This window comes from Protopterus annectens, chromosome 11.part0, assembly GCF_019279795.1.
Source record: "Protopterus annectens isolate FY-2018-M chromosome 11.part0, PAN1.0, whole genome shotgun sequence".
Lineage (NCBI taxonomy): Eukaryota > Metazoa > Chordata > Ceratodontiformes > Protopteridae > Protopterus > Protopterus annectens.
In genome coordinates, this window is record NC_056745.1 from 1,506,243,628 (window position 1) to 1,506,255,666 (window position 12,039).

A 12,039-nucleotide genomic window follows, 5' to 3' on the forward strand; every position below is an offset into this window, starting at 1 on the left:
CAAGATGGGTGGCCAAATGGCTCATGGACAGAAGCCACAAGTTAAGAGTTGCTGACTCCAGATCCAACTCCAAACCAGTGACAAGTGGAGTACCCCAGGGTTCAGTCTTGGGACCCATCCTGTTTGATATATACTTCTCTGAAGTGCAAGCGAACACCAAGGGTCTATGGTTAACCAATTTTGCAGATGACTGCAAACTGGGTGCCATTATCAATTCCCCTGCCAACGGAGACATCTTGCAAAAGGGCCTCACTGAGACTGACACCTGGTGTCAAAATCATGGCCTCAAACTAAATGTCAAAAAATGTATTGTTATCAACTTTGGCAAAAACACAATACCCATGAATTACCAAATAGAGGGAAGTACACAACATAGAAAGTGTGATAAGAGACCTTGGGATGCAAGTGTATAGCAACCTCTCCCTTGATAACCACATTGCCACAGTGGTCAGAAAATCTTTCTACATGGCCCACTTAATCACAAAAGGGTTCGCTTCTAGAAGTAAGGAAGTCATCGTTCCCCTCTGCTCATCACTTATCAGACCCCTCATTGAATACAATGCCTCATTTGAGATGTACCTCACAAGACACCTACAACAGCTTGAGAGGCCCCAAAAGTACCTCACCAAGAGGATCGCTGGCCTCAAACAATTGCCCTATGCCGATCAGCTCAAGAAACTCAAACTCTACTCGGTCGCATACCACTTACTCTGAGGAGACCTCTGTCTGACATACAAAGCTATGTCAAACCCGGAATTGTTGGACATGCTCCACTTGAAGAAATCCAAATCTCCCCGAGCTACACGCTCTAGGGACCTAAACCTCACCACAACAATAAATAGGACATGCTAGAGGGATAGATTTGTGTCTCAGAGACTTCCCATGCTCTGGAACAAAATTTCCATCCAAGTCAAGCAGAGCTCGTCATTAGCATTATTCAAGAGAAACCTTGGTAAGTGGATGGGTGATAAAGTTCACCCCTGGGATTATGTCTGGGGCACTGCTTGATAGAGGGGCAAGAATGTAACAATACATGGGTGGCGAAAGCCAATACACTGTTGGCTAGGCTTGCCATGGACCTCAGGCCGATAGCCTAGTACCTACCTATGAACCTAGGAACCTATGATAATGATTGAACAATGTTAGGTAAAAAACTTTCAAAATATCTGCAATCATTTCAACATGAAAATTATTGTAAACAATGTTAAGTAAGAAAAGCTTCACATGTAGTGCAGCATTTTATCAGCTGATGCTCGACTTGGTTAAAATTGGGAGATTATAACTTATCATAAGAATTTATTAAATGGATTAACTATAAAGCTTTTAACAGGTTTACATCACATACTTATGCTAATTGAGCTAACTAGTCATGAAAAAAAAACAACCCTAATACATGAAACTGTGTAAGTATGTGAATGAATGTATAACAAAAGATTATGTGATCTGCGTGATATGAACCAAGGTTAAATTCAGATATCAGTGTTGTGAAATTATTCAATGCTCTCCCATCAATGGGATAGTGTGAAACATTTTTGAGTTAAGAAGTTTACAGGCTCTGTTATATTTAGATGAGCAATTTTATAAAATGTCTAATGACATGTTGCCAAAAATTACACAACTGATTGTGATGCAAAATTATACCAGTATAAAAGCTGTTGGATAAATCGTTATGTGGCATTTGAGATGGAACTCAGATACTAGTGAAACGTCTGCTATCAAAGTAGCAAAATAATAGAGACAATAAGTAGGACTACTGATTTACAATTAAGATCTGCTTTCAGTATATTGGTCTCAATTTATTTTGCAATAGTGTCTTTTTTAGGCAAGGTCTCAAAAACAACTTTACTGACATGAAACTAACCTATCAGAACAAATTAAGGGTCATATTGCTAAATGCTAGAAGCATGAACCAAAAACTGCACACCCTGGAAGCACTTCTATCACTAGAAGATGTCTGTGCAGTCAGAGAAACCTGGTTCAAGACCTCAGGAATGCCCCAGCCTTGCAAGGCTACAATACCTTCCACACCTTTAGACTGCAAAAGGAACATGTGAAAACCAAATGAGGTGGTGTTTCAATCTATATTAGAGATAAATTCACCTCCTGTCTACTTAGACTGGACACACCTTTAGACTGCAAAAGGAACATGTAAAAAACAAATGAGGTGGTGTTTCAATCTATATTAGAGATAAATTCACCTCCTGTCTACTTAGACTGGACAACTCCATGGAGTTACTCCAGGTCCAGGTTATGGTGGGTGGCCCATGTAGCCTACTTGACCAAACTGCAGGCAATCCAAATTTTGCTGAACACACTAGTTATGGGGGATTTCAATTATTCCACCATCAACTGGAAAACCTATGCTAGCCCTAACTCACTAGCAAAAAAGTTCCTTGACTTTATTAATTCAAATGCCCTGGAACAAATTGTCCATATCCTAACAAGGGGAACAATAATTCTGGATGAGGTCCTCAACAACATGTCAAACAGATGTACTGCCGCAACTGTCGGACCCTCATTAGTTAAAAATGACCATAAATCAGTCACCTTTAAGTTGGCACTAATACCAGATCTCACAAAGGGTGAAATCAGACTAAAAAACTTCACCAAGGCAAACTATACCCTCCTAGGTGAAGGTATAAATGCATTCCAAGCCCCACAAAAAGCTGGAAGTGGTAACTACACTGAAGCTTGCACTAAAGCCCTGTACAATCACTTGCATAGGTGTATAAACTTGATTGTACCAGAAAGAATCAAAGCCAGAGCCCCAAGTAAAAACAAGCTGCCACGGTAGACATCCAGCATCAACAACCTTTATGATAAACACAAAAAGTTGCTGTCCAAAAAAACAAAGGGAAGGCCCCAAGCATGGAAAAGCACCATCCTCAGCCTCAAGCAGGCAGATAAGACAACTTGTCAAATCCTTCAAGGTCTCCTTTGAGAGAAACTTATCAAGTACAGCCAAGGATAATCATAAAGCCTTTTGCAACTATGTACATAAGTTAAAGGGTAGGACCTAAGAATGTACAGAACTAGTGGCCAATGGTGTTACAAACACTGACCCCATTGAGATAGCAATCCTTCTAGAGGATAGGTTTGGTGAAAATTTCACTTATCTCCTCTTAACTTACAACAAATGTTTTCCCAAACTCCCCACCATACATATCTGAAGAGCAAGTCATCAAGGCCTTGTCCAAGGCAACAGCCTCTATGGGACCAGACAACATCCCAGGCTGCCTTCTAAATAGGATAAAACATGAACTAACATCACCCCTAAGTATCCTTTTCAATCATAGCCTAACCACAGGATTTTTTCCTGTGGAATGGAGAATAGCAACAGTTATTCCTCTTCACAAAGGTGGCCTACTAACAGACCCAGGGAATTACAGACAAGCCTGACCAGCCTCATCTGTAAGGCCATGTAACATATCATTATGGACCTCATAGATAAAGATATAGATGAATTCCAAACCCTGGATCCTACTCACTTTGGCTTTATGAAGGGCAGATCCTGCCTTTTAAATCTGGTGGATTTCTTTGAAACTGTGACCAATACCATTGATGAGGGCAAATCTGTGCGCATGGTATGCCTTGACCTGGCAAAGGCATTTGACACAATTCCACATTCAGGCATTACAGATAAACTTAGCAAACTGAATGTAAACACCTTAGTTGTAAGATGGGTTGCCAAATGGCTCACAGACCAGACACACACTATCAAAGTGGGTGACTCCACATCAACCAGCAGACCTGTCACTAGTGGGCTGCCACAAGGGTCAGTGCTTGGCCCCCTGTTATTTGGTATATACTTCTCAGAAGTTCAGGTCAAAACTAAGAGGTTGTGGCTGACCAAGTTTACAGACGACTACAAACTAGGTGCAATCACTGAATCCCCGTTTAATGTCAGTATACTCCAGGAGGGTCTTACGCAAAGCAGTTACTGGTGTATAAGTCACAGTCTCAAACCGAATGCAAAGAAATGCATCATCATTCTTTTCAGCACAAACAATGTCCTCTCACACTATCAAATCAACAATAATACCCTAAGTACCCTTGAAGTGGTAAGGCACCTGGGATCACAAGTTGACTGACCTTAACCTTGACCACCATGTGTCTACAGTAGTAAGGAAAGCTTTCAACATAACACACTTGATTAATAAAGGCATCACCTCAAGAGCAATAGAAGTTATAACCTCCCTGTACTTGGCACTTATCTGGCCCATAATTGAGTATAAAGCCCCATTTAGCATGTACCATACTAAGCACCTGGAGCAATCAGAGAGACCTCAGAGGTTTCTAACAAAGAAGATCAAGGGGCTACAGCATATGCCTTACACAGACCGACTAAAGTCCCTGACACTATACTCCATATCATACAGACTCCTTAGGGGAGACATACCTGTCCTAGAGAGTAATCAAAGACCCAAACTAGTGAACTTGCTGCATATCCATAAATGAAACAGGAGTAGGGCTACCCATTTCAGGGACTTAAATTTGGCTTGTGACATAAATAGGACATGGTAGAGGGACAGATTTATATCCCAGTGACTGCCACATCTTTGGAATAGTCTACGGATTCATGTGAAGAAGAGCACTTCTATGACACTGTTCAAGAGGAACGTGGGCGAGTGGATGGGGCACCATAAATTCTTACTGGAGATAGAGTTCACAACCCTCCTGGACATGGCAGTCATTACTAAATACAACCTTGGTAATTGACTAGCATTTTGTATGGTATTATATTGGGATGAAATGGCTAGGCTTAAAATGACCTCCGGATCGATAGCCAAGTAATCTCCTATAATCCTATGGATCAAATGTCTTCAGGATTGATCACAGAATCTTTCAGACAACTGTTTTAAACAACCAATATATTTGTGAAATATGTACTTCTTTTTAAAGAAGTAAGATAAACTTGTTTGTTTTATAATAAACTGAGTATAATATAGCTCCTTAAATGGGATATCTGTACTGTCTGTTTCTAAATATTTTTCCATAATGTGAGTTCTTGTCATCATGTGTGTCATAAGCTGATCATAATGATGAGAACAAAATGCCCATTTCCGAATATATCCGAATATCTTACAAGATGGCAATATTTACATATAGATTCCGAATATATCCGAATATCTTACAAGATGGCAAGATTTACATATAGATTCTGAATATATCCGAATATCTTACAAGATGGCAAGATTTACATATAGATTCTGAATATATCCGAATATCTTACAAGATGGCAAGATTTACATATAGATTTATATGACATTATATTTCATCTAATAGATACAAAAGCTTGATTTATCTACACTGATAGACACGAATGAACATTTATATTTATAAACCTTCCAGATTATGTTAATCATTGTTAAATTTCTTGCAAGGGGAGAATGTATGTAATTCAAGTAGGCTGTTAACATGAAGTCATTTTTCGTGCCTAAGGTCATAAACCAATTTATTTCTCAACAAAGGCAATTTTGTTAAAGTAATCATGTTTTCATACAAGTATATTTGGTTTACATTTTTTTTTATTTGCAATAATAGATACTTGTCATCCAAGCCTAGTGATTTTTATTAATTTGTGTAATAATTACACTAACACGATAAAGACTGTATGAGCTTTTAATGCAAATAGATTGCCTGTCCCCAAACAAATAGTTAATGTATTACAGTTATATAAGGAGGTCAACTTATTTCATGTATGTGTCCATGCTGGTGACAAACCTACCGCATTTATGTCATATGTAAAAGATATTAGCATCATGCTTAGTCTACACAATAAGAAATAAACTTCAAAATAAATTAAAATATATGGTATGCTGAAAATAAATTTGTTTCGGAAACTAGAAAACCTACTTTTTTTCTGTCTTCTCTTGCTATTGCTGATAAAAGAGGCTTCATTTGACAGTGCATTACATTACGGAAAGCTTTGAACCCTCCTGCACTAAGACCAAGAGGAATTTTTTTGTAGTTTTTGTTCCTCATTTATAAGAAATAAGCTGCCAATGAAAATAAATATAACTTGCACAGTGTACTTTTATTTAGAATGCAGTCTTAAGGGTTGCATTCAATTTGACTTTGTTCCTTTCAGACATACAGTTCTAATGACAGGATTTTCTAATTCAAGGTGAACAAATAGAACAACAAGATGTACTAAAAGACAAATTTCTTTAATTTCCTGATGAAGTGAAACTCAACTGTACAAACACACGTCATTTACTAATGTGGCCACTTGATGTTGCAATACCAGTTTTATTTGCTTTTCTTTCAGTAGCCTCTGTGTGTTGTACCTTTCAGATTTCATTTAGGAGAAGTTCTTTTGCCAATCTAGATAGTGAATTCTTAGCTCTAATAGCCCTGAGTTCATGGTTTCAGTGCAGTCTCCTGGTGAACTCGCTTCTATAATGTTGTGTCTTTCGGCTTTTCCCAGTTAGGGGTCGCCACAGCGGAACTCCGGTCCGCTAATGATTGGTAGTTGATTTTTTATGTGCCGAGTTACCAGCCCTAATGCACAACCTTCAATGAAGGTATGCCCATTCACGCATGTCTCCACGCAGAAGACGCTCTAGCTGAGAGTCGAACCGGTCAGCGTCTTACTGTGAGATGACAACGCTACCGCAGCACCACCACCGCGTCCTGTATTTGGAATTCTGTGGTCCTGGCATTGATGTCATCTGTCCTTCCTTCTTGAAATATACTCCTGGCCTTCTAACTTCCTTGTGCTTTGCAGTGGTCATCTATCATTCTTAGGATACAAATTTAGTTAAATGAAACTCTTTCAATATCCCTTGTCTGTCAATGGATTATGTATTTTTCTGTAGCCAAGGAATCTCAATTCACATGTTTTTTAACTCCATATGCCATTTTGTATTCTTTAGAAGCACTGCTAGTGAGGCATTTTTTCTCTTATTTTTCTCTTCAGATCCTGCTGCTTTTATTTTGCCCTGCAGTATATTAAAAAGGTTGTCATACAATCGTGCAGTACATGTTTTTTTTTTCCACTTAGGCTAATCATGTTAACCTATTGGCATCATGGATGAGTTTGACTCCCACACTTTTGTTACAGCAGACCCAAGAAAGGATATCTACAAGATAATCTTAACTTATATAAAGAACCTTGAAAATACTACCCAGGACTGCACCATACATATCTCCAATGGCATCACCCAGTCAAACCCTTGGTATATTGCTAAAATATTTGCTGATAAATTGAGCTGCAACTTCTCCTCCCTGCCATCTGCAAAATTTCCAGTACAACACATGCAGTCTATGTCTCTCCATTAGTCAACTCATAACAGATTCTAAAGGTGCCTTTCAGGATAAAAAGCACAAGCTGTATTAGTCCAAATAAAGCACCAACCTATTTTTTGGTCAGTAGGAAACATCCCCCATCAGACCTACTCCTTAAACTATTCAACCTCAGTTTCTTCTCTGCATATGTTCCAGATACCTGGAGAATAGTTGTATTAATTGTTCTCCACAACAGAGGCTCCTGGTAACTCTAGGGCTATCATTTGCAAAGTGATTAAACATATAATAATAAGCCTCATAAAAAAGAGACACAGGGACCCCACAGTCCCTGGACTTTAAGCAAGTTAGTTAGATAAAATGTAGATATACCTACTAAACCTGTCTATCTGAAACAGCAGGGGAAAGTAACACCATGTGCACAGCTCTCATCAATTATGATAAGGCTTTTGATACTCCACTCCACTCTAGAATCATTAAAAAATGATCAAATGCTCTTATATAAATTGATGTCTACTTTACAAGGGAAAAACTGATTCTAAAACATGTAAACTTGTAACAAATATTAAATTCAAAAATTTGTTCCATTTGTCAACATTTGGATGGAATATGGTCTTCATAGCCTTAGTGAAATCAAAGTTATTGTACTCATATTGTTACTGTTAACTATTGCTTAATGTATGCTACGCATAATTATTTACAAATTGTTGAATTTTCTGCTTTCATTACGCTATACATCTCTTTGAAAATTGTATTGATAAATCTTGTTTATTGTTTTGTATAAGTTCATGTGGAACTTTTTTCTCCAGGCCATTGCTGAAAAGGGATCCTGCCTGCTTGGATCATTCTGGTAAATAAATGTAAATAAATAAATGCACATACCTAAGTAATAAATGTATTCCTCTTTAGGAACTTTTTTCTTTACCCATTTCATAATCATCAATAATTTATATCTCACTCCTGTAAAAATGGCCTCTTAAAGTCCAAATTATTCAGCAGTCTATAATGCCTGTTTGTCAGATACGGCAGACATTTTACATATTACTAGAAGCTTCAGACCACGCGATACCAAGACTTAGACTGGTCCCGGCAGTTTAGTATTCTTCATATTCCATGTGTAAATTTAAACGGTATAGATGTAAGAGTTTAAATAATGTTATTATACTTAGTTATATTTTGATTCTTAAAAATTGGATTGATTTGAAATTAATAGCTAGGGAAGTTTTTAAATCCATCCATCCATCCTCAAGCTCTTTTTCCCATTTTACACATGGGGTCGGGGTGTCACTTCAACAGTGACAATCATCTCGAGACAAGGTTTACACCATTGGGTTGGCTACCCTGCCATGGTAGTTCATTTATACTACACACTCTCACCTACAGACAATTTAGAGTGTTCAATCCACTTACTGCATGTCTTTGGAATGTGGGAGGAAACCAGAACACCCAGAAGAAACCCACCTAACCACGGGGAGGACATGCAGACTCTGCACAGAAGGCACCCCAGAAGAGATTCAAACTGGAGAACCTCTTACTGTGAGTTGACAATGCTAACTGCTGCACCACTGTGGCAACCCATCTCTTGCTGTAAAGCGACAATGCTAACCACTGCTCCTAAATGGCCACCCATCATATAAGGCCTTAAAATATGTCCAAGCATGTACATTTTTGTTTCTGGACCATAAAAGTCTTGTTTTGTTAAATGCAAAGAAAACAATTTATAGGTAAAACAATATTTTAGAGGTAATTAATTAAATATTTTATCTCTAGATGTATTTTCATATTTTCAATTTCATAAAGGCAATACAAAGAATAGTGGTTGTGGATCTATTATATAAGTTTAATCATTACATAATAATTTTTTTCATTGTTAAAACATACACAAGGATAATTTTTACTTTTTTTTTCATTTTTTAATATCTGGACAGAGAAAAAAGGTACATGAGCATTTCATTATATAATATAATTTTCTCTTGTAGACTCTGTTTTTTATATGGCTATATTTTTCAAGGTGTTGTGTGTTTATCTGTTATTGTTTATATGACTCAAAAAGTATCCAATGCAGGATTCTGTACATAACTGTTATTCTGAATTGTTGTTACTTATAATATTTTATGTATTACCCATTGCCATGTTAAACAAAGTAGCATTTTGGAAAAAAAACATCAAACTCAATATAAATCCTTATGTAATCCACTGGTTTGCTGTATGGTTCAACATCAGATCCTTCAAAAAGACTGACCAGTGGTATACCACTAGGGATCTGTTTTACAACCACTCATGTTTAGCATTTACTTCTCTGATGTCAAATCTAACATTAAAGGTCTCTGGTTGAACAAACTGACAGATATACGCAAGCTGGGCACCATCATAAATTTCACTGAATATATTTTATTCTAGAAGAGGGACTAACTAAGTCATGATATCAGTATTGTGGTCTAAAGATAAATGCCAAAATATGTAATAATTTGCTATTTGGGAATCAGTAAGTCTCACACACCTACCAAATAACACCTCTTTTAAAATTAAAGATCTAGGCACCTTTGTGGATAATAAACTATCATTTCACCATCACATATCCCCTGCTGTCAGGGATAACTTGTACCTCACCCAGTTCATTACTAATGTTATCTTATTTCAGTCAAAAGAGGTTCTCATTGCCCTCTAATCATTATTAGGCCCGGTGGTAGTGCTGTGGTAGCGTTGTTGCCTCACAGTAAGATGCTGTTCGGTTCGATTCTCGGCTAGAGCGTCTTCTGCATGGAGACATGCATGAATGGGCGTACCTTCGTTGAAGGCTGTGTGTCAGGGCTGGTAACTCGACATGTAAAAATCAACTACCAATTATTAGCGGACCGGAGTTCTGCTGTGGCAACCCCTAACCGGGAAAAGTCGAAAGACACAACAACAACAATGCAACCTTCTACAGACAGTGGACTCATCGCAGTTTGGCTTTGTTAATTGAAGGTTTTGCCTAATCAACCTGGTAGACATCTTTGAGAGGGTCCCTAAGTCTATGGATGAGGGGAAATTGTACATACCACCTACTTTGACCTGGCCAAACTATTCGATACCAAACCTCATGCAGGTATTGTCAACAAACTCTTGTTATTAGCCATAAATCCCTATATAACTTATGGGATTGCTGACTGGCTCACCGACAGTACCAAAAAAAGTCAGGATTGATGAGGTCCCCTCCACCAGGAAGTGGACACCAGTCCGGCATACCTTTCAACTGTAGAGATTTTTGCAGAATGTCCTGATTTCTGCCTCAAATTTTAGGTCTGTTTTCATAAAAATTTGTTTTTCTGGCAGATTAGTGGCAAATCATTAAAGACTGAAGTTAGAATCTAATGATAGACATTTGAGTTTCAGACTTCATACCATTCAGAAAATTCATGCTAATGCAAAACCTGTTATTCTATCAACTTTCTAAGTTTGTAAGAGCAAAATGTAAAAAATGTCCCTATTTTTGGGCCTTTGTCCCACTTTTATTAATAGCTTTGTCCAGATTTCTTGCTCTAGGAGGTTGAGAGATACATCAGTGGAGTAGCCCAGTATTGGGCCTGCTCCTGTTTAGCATTTATTTCTGAGAAGTAAAGGATAATGTCAAAGACCTCTGGCATACTAAGTCTGTAGATGACTGTAAATATGGAGCTAACTTAGATTATCCCCATGACAGCAACATCATACAAGAGGGTTTAACACAAACAAATGACTGGTGCCAAAGCTTTGGACTGAAACTCAAAGTGAAGAAATGTATTACAGTGCATTTTAGAAAATTGTCCACCCAGGCTAATTATTCCATTGATAAAACACCCCTAAGAGTTGACCCTGTAATTGGGGATCTGGGAACATACGTAGACAGCCTTTGGCCACCACATAACCAAGATAAGAAAATCAATCTATGTCAACCAGTTCATAAGCAAGAGTTTGGCATGCAAGTCCAAGAAAGTTATAGTGCTACTCTACTCAGATACATTATTGTGTACAATGCCAGCTTTGGTATGCACATAACAAGACACTTGCAACAGTTGGAATGTCCTCAGAGGTTCCTCAGCAGGAGAATGCAGGCTATGAATACCCTGACCTACACAGATAACCTTAATGTCTTGTCTCTGTTGTCAGCACCAGAAACACTAGCTACAAGGACCTAAACCTTGCCTATAACATAAAAAGAACATGCTAGAGAAACCAATATGTGTCTCAAAGAATCTCTGCTTATGGAATAAGCTCCCATCTATGTGAAGCAGACTTCATCACTGACCCTACTGAAAAGAAACCTTGATCATTGACTGGGAAATTGCAAATTCACTTCTGCTCTGGCCCTCAGTCAATAGTAATTAAATTAATCCTAACATGACCCCCCCCTATAACCCTTAGCTACCTCTTTACTAAAATACCCCGGCATATAGGTGTCCAAAGAACTTTGGGACAGAACTGAGTTGGGTTGCACTGCTCAGCTTGAAAAGACCCTGCCGGTCGTTACCCTAGTATAAATCTGTGAACCTATGAACCTATATATAAGTCCTTGAAATCATTTTATATTAATCATCCATAGTTGTTAATGGATCCATGGTAGAATTAAAAATGAGAAGTGGGACCATGAGATCCGTTCCTTAACAATTGATGTAGTGGACTTGTTTTCATCTATACCAGATAATACTGAATTAAAGATGTTTAATGGAGTTCTAATAAGTTGTACATTTCTCTTTACAGAGGAGGTTAGATTAATCATTGAATTTATGTTAATCATTATTAATAATAATATTATATTTTTGTAGGTGAATT